General features: G+C 36.1%; 1 non-coding gene across 1 annotated transcript; it reads right to left on the bottom strand.

Annotated features, from left to right (window-relative positions):
• Positions 1–252: 252 nt before the first annotated feature.
• LOC140854920 (small nucleolar RNA R71) lies at positions 253–359 on the bottom strand. The gene has a single exon (XR_012138014.1). It is a non-coding gene; the product is annotated as a small nucleolar RNA R71 (small nucleolar RNA).
• Between the last annotated feature and the right edge of the window lie 11970 nt (positions 360–12329).

Genomic DNA, 12329 nt, shown 5'->3' on the forward strand with positions numbered 1-12329 from the left:
CAAATCATAAATATGCTTCCAAAATTCACAGGATTAGAAGATGCTTATATATTTATTAGAGAATTTGAGGAGGTATGTGCAACCATGAAACTGCAATTAACAGAGGATGAGGTCAAACTTAGATTAATCAACTTTGCCCTTAAGGACAATGCTAAGAAGTGGCTTTATAGTCTGCCAAACTATTCTGTCACTACTTGGGAGGGCTTTGTGAGAACATTTTTAAAAAAGTATTTCCCCCATCATAAAACAGCTAGGATTAGGAATGAAATAAATCAATTTTACCAACTAGCTGGTGAATCATTTTGGAAGTACTTTGATCGTTTCAAGAATCTTTTGACCCAATGCCCACACCATGGAATAGAAACTTGGAGACTATGTCAGATCATCTATGAGGGGTTAGATTCAAACTCAAGAACCATGCTAGAGTCCATGTGCCAAGGCCAATTTATGGACAAAGAAACTACTGAAGCTTGGCAATTCTTAGAAGACCTAGCCGAGAAAAATTTACAGTGGGAAACAACTAGGGAACCTGATAAAGCTACACCTTCAAGAGGAGGAATGCATCAAATTCAACCAACCCTAGCATCAGAGGCCAAGATTGCAACCTTAACACGTAGATTGGAAGCCTTAGAATTACAGAGACCAGCCAATGTAAATCAAATATCTGCACCCATGTGTAAAGGGTGCAATGCACCAGACCATGTCTTAGAAGAATGTTCCTACTCGAATGAGTGTGCACAGGTGAATGCCACCTATCAAGGACCATTGAACAATCCTTATGCACCCACATATAACCCAGGTTGGAGGAATCACCCGAATTTCTCATGGTCCCAAAATCCTAATGTAGGTAATCCAAATTTCAATCAGCAAAATCTAAGGTCCAACCCAGTGATGAACAACCCGCCAGGCTTCCATGATAATGACAAAAAAATTACCTCTTTAGAGAAAAGCCTAGAAGCCATGATGAAAACACATACCAGCTTTATGCAAACTACGGGTCAACTCATAAATAATAACACCCAAGCTATAGCCCGTCTGAAAATGCAAGTAAGTCAACTGGCTTCGACCATTAGTGAACGAGAACATGGTAGGTTACCTAGCCAACATGAGCCAAATCCTAGGAACCAAAATGGTCCACGACCCCAACAAGGAAACCAAGTTAATGGTATAAATGCCATTCATACCTTAAGATCAGGAAAACAAATAGACAATAAGGTAGTTGCACTTGATGATATAGATGACTCATCTGCCGAGTCACCTTCTAAAACTACTACCTTTCAACCTCAAGCACCAGAAACTGAAAATTCACCTAGTCCAGTACTTAAAAGTCCTAGAGCTCCTTTTCCAAACAGACTGAAATCCAATAAATCTGAATATTTAGACAAAATTTTAGAGGTATTTAAACAAGTCCAAGTTAATATTCCTCTTTTAGATATAATCCATCAGGTTCCAACTTATGCCAAATTTTTAAAAGATCTCTGCACTAGGAAAAGGACCACTAATGTACCAAAGAAAGCATTTTTGGCTGCAAGTGTCAGTTCATACCTATCTAGCCATGTGCCAATTAAATATAAGGACCCTGGAGCTCCAACAATTTCTTGTGTTATTGGAGAAACCAATATAAAAAAGGCCTTGCTAGATCTAGGAGCTAGTGTGAATATCCTTCCATATTCGGTGTATGAACAACTAGGATTAGAAAAACTTCAACCTACTGGGATCACATTACAGTTAGCCGATAGATCTCTCAGGATCCCTAAGGGAATGGTCGAGGATGTTCTGATAAAGGTTGAAAATTTCATTTTTCCTGTAGATTTTATTGTTTTAGAGACTGAGCCAGTTGCGAATCCTAAAGGACATATACCTGTCATTTTAGGAAGACCATTCTTAGCTACGGCCAATGCTGAAATCAATTGTCGAAATGATCTAATGAAGTTATCCTTTGGGAATATGACCATTGAGCTTAATGTTTTTAACTTAGAACAGGAATCCTCTTCTCATGCTGATGTCAATGTAGTCCAAGATGGTATTTATGAATCCATTGACATTAGTGATGATGAAGTCGACCTAGAGTCTAACCCCTGGTTAATCCATGAGTCTGAGGATGTCAATGAAATACTTAAAGAAAATTAGATTAATCAGGAATCGACACTTCCTACTGAACCAATCATTGAGATGGTGAACTCATCACCTAAACCATCGATAGAGGAAGCACCCATTTTAGAACTGAAGCCCCTCCCAGAACATCTCAAGTATGCATATCTAGGACCCAAAGAAACTTTGCCTGTAATTATTGCATCAGACCTAGATCCTAAGCAAGAGGAGGAGTTATTGTCAGTTCTAAAAGCAAATCAAGAGGCAATAGGTTGGACCATAGCAGATATCAAAGGAATAAGCCCTTCTATAGTTCAACATAGAATATACTTAGAGGAAGAGGCTAAACCAACAAGAGAAGCCCAAAGAAGGCTTAATCCAGTTATGAAGGATGTAGTTAAAAAAGAGATTCTGAAACTCCTAGATAGTGGAATAATTTATCCTATTTCTGATAGCTCTTGGGTAAGCCCAGTTCAAGTAGTACCCAAGAAATCTGGGGTAACAGTGGTCCAAAATGATGCAAACGAACTTATCCCAACTAGGACCCAAACGGGATGGAGGGTCTGTATAGACTATAGAAAGTTGAATGCTGCGACAAGGAAAGATCACTTTCCTTTGCCATTTATTGATCAAATGTTGGAAAGACTAGCCGGACAAGAGTTTTACTGTTTTCTTGATGGATACTCCGGTTACAACTAGATCCCCATAGCCGCTGAAGATCAAGAAAAGACTACATTCACCTGTCCATTTGGTACTTTTGCCTATAGACGAATGCCCTTTGGACTATGTAATGCACCGGCAACCTTTCAGAGATGCATGATCAGCATATTTTCAGATATGATAGAACGATTTCTAGAAATTTTTATGGATGACTTTTCTGTTTTTGGTCTAACCTTCTCCGAGTGTCTGAATCACCTGCAATTAGTTCTAGAACGATGTAAGGAGAAGCACCTAGTTCTCAACTGGGAAAAATGTCAGTTTATGGTCAAATAGGGAATAGTTCTTGGCCATGTCATTTCTAAAAAGGGGATTGAAGTGGACAAGGCCAAAATAGATCTAATTGCAAGTCTTCCACCACCTAAATCTGTGAAAGAAATACGTTCATTTTTAGGTCATGCTGGATTCTATAGAAGGTTTATTGCCAACTTTAGCAAAGTAGCACGTCCACTGACTAATCTTTTGGCAAAGGATACTAAATTTGAATTTACTCATGAGTGCTTGGAATCCTTTGAATTTCTAAAAAATGCACTTGTATCAGCTCCAATCATTCATCCTCCTGTCTGGTCTGAACCATTTGAATTAATGTGTGATGCGTCCGATCATGTTGTGGGCGCAATCTTAGGTCAACGAATAAATAAGCTGCCTAGAGTGATATATTATGCAAGTAAAACCTTAAATGATGCGCAGCTTAACTACACCACAACTGAGAAGGAGTTTCTTGCCGTTGTCTTTGCTTTAGAGAAATTTAGATCTTATTTGGTTGGGACCCACACCATTGTTTACACCGATCACTCAGCCATTAGACATCTCCTAGCAAAGAAGGATGCCAAGGCACGTTTAATCAGATGGATTTTGCTCCTTCAAGAATTTGACCTAGAAATTAGGGACAAGAAAGGCACTGAGAACGTTGTAGCAGATCATTTGTCCCGAATTCCAGTTGCACCATCTAGTGAACCACCCATCAATGAATCTTTCCCAGATGAGCAACTCATGTCTTTGTCTACTGAACCTTGGTTTGCTGATATTGTAAATTATTTAGCCATAGGCAAGATACCTTCTCATTGGACTAAGCAGGATAAATATAAATTCTTTGCCCAAGTGAAGTATTTCATTTGGGATGATCCTTATCTTTTTAAACAATGTCCTGATCAAATTATTAGAAGGTGTATCCCAGATAACGAAGTCATGAATATTTTATCTTTTTGTCATGATCAAGCATGTGGGGGTCACTTCGCGTCTAAGAAAACTGCTGCTAAGGTTCTCCAATGTGGTTTTTATTGGCCCAATTTGTTTAAGGATGCTCACGAATATTGTAAAAATTGTGCTCAATGTCAGAAAATGGGCCGAATCACCAAGCGACACATGATGCCACTCAACCCAATCTTGGTAGTTGAAGTTTTTGATGTTTGGGGGATCGATTTCATGGGACCATTTCCAAATTCCTTTGGAAATGAATATATTCTAGTAGCAGTTGATTATGTTTCAAAATGGGTAGAAGCAATTGCATGTAGAACACCCGATAGCAAAATGGTCATTAAGTTTCTTAAAGAAAATATTCTCTCCCGTTTCGATATTCCTAGGGCAATCATTAGTGATCGGGGAACCCATTTTTATAACCGACCTTTTGCAACATTGATGAAAAAGTATAATGTCACCCACAAATTGGCCACACCATATCATCCTCAAACTAGTGGGCAAGTTGAAGTGTCAAACCGACAAATCAAACAGATCCTGGAAAAAACTGTTAATGCCAATAGAAAGGATTGGTCTTTAAAATTAATTGATGCACTTTGGGCATACCGAACCGCTTTCAAGACCAATCTAGGAATGTCTCCTTATAGGATTGTGTTTGGTAAACCATGTCACTTGCCTATTGAGATAGAACACAAAGCCATGTGGGCCATCAAACAACTAAATACAAATTTGAACGATGCTGGAAACCATAGGAAGCTTCAATTGAATGAATTAGAAGAACTTAGAAATGAAGCCTATGAAAATACAAGGATATACAAGGAACGAACCAAAGCATTTCATGATCAATCAATTATAAGAAAAACTTTCAATATCGGACAAAAGGTGCTCTTATATAACTCTAGATTACATCTGTTTCCAGGAAAGCTTAGGTCTAGATGGACAGGACCATTTTTAGTAAAGGAAGTTTTTTCACACGGGGCTGTTGAGATTGAAAACCCAAGTAATGGTGTTATCTTTAAAGTTAATGGTCAACGATTAAAACCATTCTTGGAATTACCTGTCAAGACTGTTGAAGATGCCATGGTTCTTTATGAACCAACTTATTCTGATTAAGTTGCTTCGAGGTTTGGTCTGGCTGAAGACATAAAACTTAGAGCTTCTGGGAGGCAACCCAGCTTATTTAATTTCTAATGCTTTCTTTGTTTTCAGTTTGCTTAGGACAAATAAATTAGATAAACTCCATTGGGGACAATGTCGGTCAAGTTGAAGGGAGAGCTTGAACAAAATCAGGTGTTATCATTTCCTTTTCCTTCCACTATGAGTTATTTCTTGCATTTAATATATTATGTAAAAAAAAAAAAATAATAATAATAAAAATATATATATATATATATATATATGAAATAAATTAATCTATAAAAGAAATAAGAGTAAGTTAGAAAGTATTTGCTAATGTAGTGAGTCACGGAGAAGATTAGCTGGTTAGACTCTTGGTGGCTTAGGTCATTTAAAGACTATTAGCACTTCCAATTGCACATGCACACTAACAAGGTAAAGTAGGTGTTAATTGTAAGGCCAATTAAGGATTTGAGTATTATTTAAATTAGATAATTTTCTCTACACCCCAATTGAAGAAATTTGAATTTAAGGAAAGAGCTACCTGCCTGAAATAAAATGCAAAACACAGAGTAAATGTGGATTGCCCTAAGCCTAGTAACCGGGTCTCTTCACCTAAGTCAAGTGTTGAGATTCGCGTCAAACGGTGGTGGGAAGGCCAGGATGCTCAGCAAAAAAAAAAAAAAAAAAAAAAAAAAAAAAAAAAAAACAGTGTGAAAGCTACCTTAGTTCTTTGTTTAATCTGGGGTGTATAAAAAATTAATCGAACTAAGTTATGAAAAATGATACAATTGGTCTGTACAAGTTAATACTGAAATACTAAGTTAGTTATCACTCACACAAGTGCTATAAAATTTTAAGTGTACTCTAAGAAAGCTTCTAAGTAGACTGACTACTGATTCTAATTCGAAGCTCATTACTTAGTAATACTAGAAAACTTCTTGAATTTCGATCTTAAATTAATTTGCAAAGGAAGGATCTTTTTGGAATATGATCTTATTTTGGTACATTGCTAAGGGACTAGCAATGATTAAGTTGGGGGGTGTGATTTATGTCACAAATTGACATAAAAAGTATCAATTAATATCTAAATTATCTAACTTTATTAAGAAATTGATACTTATTATTATATTTTGCAGAAGAAGAGATCATCAATAGAAAGAACAAGGAAAGAGGATTCCAACGGCGCAAATTTTATGCAAAACGGAGTTAAATTGACCCAGGAATTGAAGAATGAAGAAAGAAGACTCAATTGGGTCAAACCCGAGTCAAATCAGATCAAAATTGGTCAAAAATCAACTGATTTGGTGATCTGGTTAGCCGCCTGGTCCACAGCAACAGGCGCATGGACCATGGACCCATCGGCGCACCATAAACCCCCTAAAACCTCTTAGTCCCACATCGGAAGTTTTGAAAACCTTATAACCCCCAAATGCCTATAAAAAGCCCCCAAAGGCCCTTGTTTTATGGATTCTTCCTTGAGATCAAGCTTGTAACCCTAGATAGTGGGGTTTTTAGCTCTCTTTTCAAGCCTCGAGCTTTGAGGTTTTTGTAATAAATTTTTTTATATATATAAAATCTTATTTTTATGCAATTTCATCTCTTTACATTATGCAATTTATTTTTCTTGCAATTAGGATAGTTTAATTTATGCAATTTAATTTTATGCAATTAGGTTAGTTTAAATTATGCAGTTTAAATTTATGCAATTAGGATAGTTTAATTTATGAAATTAGGGTAGTTTATTTTTCTGCATTTAAATTTTGCAAGTAGATTTAGATCATGTCTAGCTAAGCATCCCTTCTAGGGTTTGCGATGAAGCTAGATCATGAGTAGGGATTTTACATAGAGTTCTTTCTTTTTCTTAGGGTTTCTTTTTCTTCCTCTTTTGCCAAGAATTTTTGATGAACTACAGTTGGGTCAGAGTCCCTTCATAGTTCATGCTTGATTCAGTGCATAGGAGGAGAAAACCCTAAGGGATCCTAGTTACTACTCCCCTGTAAAGAATCTTGATGGATTATCGTTGGGCCTTAGTCCCTTCATAATCTATGCTTGGGAAAGACAAGAGGAGTAGTCGTTAGGATCAATAAGAAAAATTCTAGGTAGAATTCCCTAATCTAGATCTAGTGGATTCAAAAAACCCTAGATCCTTAGTCTTATTGTCTTTAGCAAACAACTTTCGACTTTCGATTTTTGTTAAAGCTCGCTTGAGCATAGATTTGAAAATCATTTTAAAAACCAAGTCTCTGTGGGATCGACCCGTACTCGCTGGTCGTGCTACTCTGCACACCGTGCGCTTGCGGTTTTATTTACAAATTTTAAGATTTGCACATCATAAAGCTTGGTGAAATCGACATTCAATATCACCCACAACCGTCCATGAAGGCACAAGTCCTGGCTGATTTTGTCGTCGACTGTACCATATCTGACAATAAGCCAAAAGACACAAATGACAACACAATAAAGGAGGATATGACTCCTGACCCCAACCTAGAGTCGACTTAGGTGCTGCACATTGATGGAGCATCTAATGCACAGGATAGTGGAGCCGGTCTTATACTCACAAATTCCGAAGGGGTAGTCACCGAATATGTCTTTCGATTCAATTTTAAAGTCTCAAATAATCAAGCCAAATATGAAGCACTTTCGGCCAGCTTGAAGATAGCCAAAGAGCTCGAGAGTGACAGTTTAAAGATCTTCACTGACTCACAACTGATTGCTGGACAGGTCAAAAGTGAATTTGAAGCCCGAGATCCTACTATGATGAAGTACCTTCAAAAGATGAAAGATATTACGGCAAGCTTGAAACATTTCGAGATCTTTCATATCCCCAGAATTGAGAGTGCTCGGGCTGACATACTTTCACAACTGGCTACTACTGCTTTCAACTCGCTGGGTTGAACATTTGTCGAATATCTCGAGCAGCTGAGTATTGACAAAGTCGAAGAAGTATTGCAGCTTACTATCGAACCGAGCTGGATGGATCCGATCGTCCAATATCTGACTGATGGGATCCTTCCTATGGATTCCTCAAAGGCTAAACGACTCCGATGGACAGCCTCTCAATTTGTGATGATAAATGGTTATCTATACAAAAGGTCTTTCTCTCTCTCCTTGCTGAAGTATTTGGGACCTATAGATGCTGACTATGCACTTAGAGAAGTATATGAAGAGATTTGCAAAAATCACTTTGGGGGCAAGTCTTTAGTTTATAAAGTTCTGCGATAAGGATATTATTGGCCCACCATAAAAAAAGATACAGCTAAACTCGTCTGAAGATGTGAATCATATCAAAAGTATGCGAATATATAACATCAACTAGCTAGTCAGCTGACATCGATTGTAGCACCATGATCCTTCGTACAATGGGGGATTGACATACTTGGTCTTTTTTTCTTAGTATCTGGTCAGAGAAAATTCATAGTGATCGCCATTGACTACTTTAGCAAATGGATAAAAGCCAAACTTCTGATGCAAATCACCGAAAGCAAGATGGAAGACTTCATTCAGAAGTTCATCATTTACAGATTTAGTTTGCCACACATCATCATCACTGACAATGATCGACAATTTGACAATCAAAATTTAAAAAAATTTTGTGCAAAGTTTCATATTACGCACAAACTCACTTTGGTCGGCCATCCACAATCAAATGGTGAAGTGGAAGTAACCAACCAGACAATCTTGCACGGGCTGAAAATCTGACTGAATGAAGCCAAAGATCTCTGGGTGGAAGAGCTATATCCGGTCTTATGGGCGTATCGGATAACTCTCCGCATACCGACAGGAAAATCTCCCTTCAATTTAGCTTATGGAATAGAAGCAATGATATCGCTCGAGATCGGATTGCCATCAACAAGAGTCGAACAATATTGTGAACCGAGCAACTCTGAATGTCGGAGAGCCGATTTAGATCTCCTTCCAGAACTCTGACAGCAAGCTCAAATTCGTATGACTGCATATCGATAAAGAATAGTCTGGTATTATAATGCAAGAGTCAAGCCGAAGGTCTTCTGGTCAGGAGATTTGGTCTCAAGAAAAGTAGAAGTATCAAAGCCTTTGGATTAAGAAAAATTATCTTCGAACTGGAAAAGACTTTACAGAATATCCGAGACTCTTAGACCGTGCACATATCGATTGGAAACTCTCGAAGGGTCGACGATTCTCCGAACGTGGAATGCTGACAACTTGAAGATGTATTATCAATAAAGTCGTCGATATGTACATTATTTGAAATACAATCAGAATTTCAGAATCATAAGATTTTGACAAGTTTTATCAACTACCGACTAAATGTCGGCTTTCATTCCCAAAGCCGAGTTGTTTCCTGTACTTAGACACAAAGAATCAACTGCTTCAGTGACAACTGTATCTCGATTTTTCTGCAATAACCGACATCAACTACAGGCTTTACTACAAAAATCGAACTGCCGACTATACTTCAGTTCTTAATGTCGGCTTTCCATTGCAAAAGCTGACTATAGTCGAAAGACTAATATGCCGATTTAGTCCCAACTAAGCGGAACAGAAAATGTCCAAACGACCAAGGTCAGATTGGAATTATACCGACTAGACTATGGCCAGTCGAAAGATATTCGGCTTGCCACCAATTATCAGATAATTTGACGTATAAGCCAGACCAAATGTCGGGCATAGGATATTCGACCTACAATTGTTATCCTAATTTTGTTAAGTACGTCAAAATGATTATGCAACTAATGGATATTCTACAAGTCCTACTGAATGATCGGACAACCAATTAATATTCGGTGATTATTCTACATCGCAGACATTGCAGGCATTATCAACAAGTGATAAATAGTATATTTTTGTATTTATTGAAGATATTTTTGATAATTTATGGTGCTAACATCTTCTTAAAAACTTAATTTCATGAATAAACTGAATTTTCTTGTAAAAATAAATAATTTTGAAAAATATAAAATTAGAATATATTTATAAAAAATAAATATTAATTTAATTGAAAAATTTAAGCATAAAAATACTGAAAATTTTTTTAAAAATTTAATACATATTTTTTCTTATTTTTTAGGCAAAAATTGGAGCAAAAATTGAGTCAAAATATCTTAAAAAATAAAAAATATTACCTCTGATGCATGGTGGACTGGCAGCTCGGTCCATAAAGCCAGAGCGTGATCCACGAAAATAGTTTCGCGGTCTACAGATGCGGCTCACAGTGAGAGAAGGATTCTGGGTGTGATCCAATGGCTGACATTCATCTCCACCTAGATTCGATGGTCAGCATCCATTGTCGATTTATAAGGAGGATTTTTGTGTGATCTAACGATCGAAAACCCATCCATCATCAGATCCAATGACTAAGGAGGCTTCCGACTATGTTAAGAAAATCTTTTGCATGATCTGATGGCCAGAACTTCATCAGAACCCAGATCGGATGGCTGACATTCGATCTGACTTTGATTCGAATTAAAACATTAATTTTTTGGGCAGATCTAGACGGTCCAAGCTTCATCCGATGGCCAGAAAAATTTTTAAGTGTTTAATACATTTTCTAAGGATTTTAGGACTCCTTTTTCTATCAAAAAAATATAAAAAATTCACCTATAAATAAGAGGTCTGGGAATAAATCTTGAGAGCAGAAAAATTTAGTAGAAAAGCTTAGAAAAAATTCAAAAAAAATTATTAGAGCTTAAGGGATCTAAGGAAAAGAAGAAAAAAAGTTGGTTCGCTCTACGGAGTATGACGGAAGAAGAAGAGGTCATCAACCATCTTTCCGACGAGGCTGAGCTGATCAACTTCAGATCTTTGTTACAATTTTTTTTTATTTTTTTAATTATTTTTTTAAAATTTTTTGGATTTAAATTTTAATTTTAATTAATGTAAAATTTATTTTCTTGCACTTTAAATTTTTGTCTTTTATTTTTCGCAAGTAGATGCTAGGATCTAGTTAGTAGATTTTAGCACCAATTTATTTTATGTACTTTAAATTCTTGTTATTTATTTTTATTGTAAGTAGAAGCTAGAATCTAAATAGTAGATCTTAGTATCGGATTTATTTTTTGCACTTTTAATTTTTATTTTTCGACTTAAATTACTTTCTTCAAAATTTTATTTTATTTTTATAAAATCAAATATTTCAAATCAAAATCCTGTCTTCTCTGTAGATTCGATCCGACTCGCTACTTTTTACGTATTTTTAACTTCATCCTCGAGTAAAGAAAGAATTTAAAATTAAGTACCGTTTAACTTAAAGTTTCGAATTTTACCAAATAATTTTCAAAAGACCATTAATACTCAGTAAAGTGTGAGTGAGGTACATCATTGGGGTATTAATACTAATCAATATGGGAGTTAAACCAAGAATACTAAATCTTTTTTAAACTTTTCTAAATTATCCATACCTTTATCTCCAAATTATTAACCTTCATATGGACAAGTATATTGTTACTTCCGTCCTTCATTTATTAAAAAAAAATATCTTCATATTGCCCACCTTTTGACATGAACCACAATGCTTACTTAGGTGAAGGAGCCCAGTTACTCGGTGGAAAATCAATATTTAGATTTTTTTTTAACATTGTACCGTTATTGAGTGTCTTAATCCCTTAAGTTTTCTGTTTGATCTATGTAGTGAGTTTTCAATCAATGACTCCCAAACCAGACGGCTTTAGGGCACTAGGTATAGAATATCCCTCGGACCTACTTGCTCGAATCAAACAGGCTACGAGTTAAAACTAGCTTTACAACAAAGCTTCTTAGTCCTTCATACCTTTTGATGTGAAACTCAATGCTTGTTTAGGCAAAGAGGTCCGGTTACTCAGCATGAAGTACTTGAAAACTCTTCTTTTTTTTTTTAAATTTAAATATACAAAGAAACATATAGTTACTCTACACAAGCCCATAGAAAGTAAACTCTTCTTTGATGCTGGTAGAAAAATTTAGAAATACTCAAAGAAAACTGTTTAAGTTCTAAACTTATCTCTTTATTGAGTTTTCTTAATACTTGATCCCTCAATATCTCACAAACTTTCTGGTCTGTGTATCAATTTTCTTTTAAAAATACTTGGTTTAACTCGATTCTTAAGTGTAATCAAATGTTTAAATGCTAAATACTAACTTACTTGAGGACTTTAAAAATTTAAAAATTTTTATTATCCCTCCAACTTAATTGACATTGTCCTCAATGGAGTAGAAAAAATGAAGGGTGCATGCAAAGAGAAAGAAAA

Source organism: Elaeis guineensis, chromosome 1, assembly GCF_000442705.2.
Source record: "Elaeis guineensis isolate ETL-2024a chromosome 1, EG11, whole genome shotgun sequence".
Lineage (NCBI taxonomy): Eukaryota > Viridiplantae > Streptophyta > Magnoliopsida > Arecales > Arecaceae > Elaeis > Elaeis guineensis.